Source organism: Austrofundulus limnaeus, unplaced genomic scaffold (assembly GCF_001266775.1).
Source record: "Austrofundulus limnaeus strain Quisiro unplaced genomic scaffold, Austrofundulus_limnaeus-1.0 Scaffold450, whole genome shotgun sequence".
Lineage (NCBI taxonomy): Eukaryota > Metazoa > Chordata > Actinopteri > Cyprinodontiformes > Rivulidae > Austrofundulus > Austrofundulus limnaeus.
This window is the reverse complement of record NW_013952852.1, coordinates 113,866-115,685: the sequence shown is the minus strand read 5'-3', so window position 1 is coordinate 115,685 and position 1,820 is coordinate 113,866.

Genomic DNA, 1,820 nt, shown 5'->3' with positions numbered 1-1,820 from the left:
TTTGTGTATGATATTGATAATCAGTGTTATCATATGTTGTCATAGGGTTGGGCAGAATCGTGTGGAATTATTAATCAGATAAACTTTTGCTGGTTATTCTTTGGCACTTGGTGATGTAATACATGTGTGGTATCGACAGCCTCAGCAAATCATTAGGTTCTGTTGAAAACTCATTCRTCTTCATCWTACGAGTCATGTCTGACATAGTTGTGAACAAATTGTTGTTATGTATCTTGAAATAGGATCTAAATCCATACAACATAAACTCTCTCCAGTAGTTTCCTCCACAGACATTTTACCCCCTGCCCTCCAGCGGAGATCGCTCCGCCTTCCAAACCACGTGACTGAAACCCAGCTATTTAGCTACATGCAAGCCTGTCTATTGTTTATACCTTAATTACTCTTTTCTCCATCATTGTAATTCCATGCCCCCATACTATTTCAAAGATTGATAATGTACTGACAGGAATTTCTTCATATGTAATGTAATTGTCTAATATTTCTGTATTTCTATCTGTGTTCGATTATAGTACAGCACCTTCTGAAACAAATGTTCATGTATTTTTTTTTAAAACCATGTAACAATACATGGGAACACGGCGAATGACCTACCCTTGGGCAGGATCTTTCTAAAAAAAAAATGGGCACAAGTGTCACTGAGACTGTAGTCAGGAATGCAATCTTGGGAATTGGGATTTCGTAACACAAAAGCGCTTCAAATCAAAGCACACCCTACTGGAACTGTTACAAACTTTTCTCCTTTCTTGTCTCTTTCTCTGAGTTTTTAATCACGTTCGATAATCTTTTTGGATGAGAAGTGAAGTTAACTTAAAATCCCGGTGGTGGTTTTAAGTAGGSTATGTGCTTGGGTAGAAAGGATTTTTTTTTATCTCACTAGAATAAAGGGTTATCAGTTACTTGTTTCTTTTTAGGAAATAAGGAAGTCAACATGAAAGCGGATAGGGGTCATAGACAGAGGAAACTTTAGCTGCCCTGAATAAACAAAAGAACAATTTTGAAGTACTCTGAATAAGGACAAGCAAAGTGAATATCTTGATATTTTCTTTGTGTTTTCGAGCAACCATTATGTTGTCCTGAAGTAGACACTGTTACAGGTCATGCATTGAACATCGTGCCATTCAGCTCACCACGAACATTTCAAATCGGTTTAGTCATGCAAAAAGGTTTGGTTGCATGTTACTACCAACAAAACGCACAAGAGTGTTAGGAGTTTTTTTTTTCTGTTGATTCATTAGAACTTAAATTTAAATCGGTTTTCTTGCAAACGAAGTAACCAGGTGTTGAACAAGTCACATGCACAAGTGAGTTGGGAATTTTGAGTCTCATTAGCAAAATAAATCATAGTAATGGGTTGCGTGCTTGATTCTGTTTCCCTTTTCGAATGTGAATGCAGAGTCAGAGCTAAGATTTTATTACAGCTGCTGATTTATGGAGGGTCAAAACACAGTTAAATAATCCTAAAAGGGTTTCTCAATTCATGGGTTGCAGCCAACGTTGGCCACATTTGTTGGTTGCTCACATCACCGCCCCACGCCGTAAGCTGTCCCAATTTGTGAGCAACTACTCTTGTGGCCGACAAAACCCCGAAAACATGGGCTGCATCTGAGTATCCTACACGGCCAAAAGTATCCTGTTTATTGCGCCGTCAACAAATTAAACAAAAAACAGAGACAGCCTTTATTTATTTTTTTGTTTTGTTTTTGTATTATTTATTTTTTTACGGCAGAGGTTTTTTTTAATGACAGAGTTTGAAAATTTATCACGGACCGAAAAATGTAAGTTAAACAACTTAGCTGAAG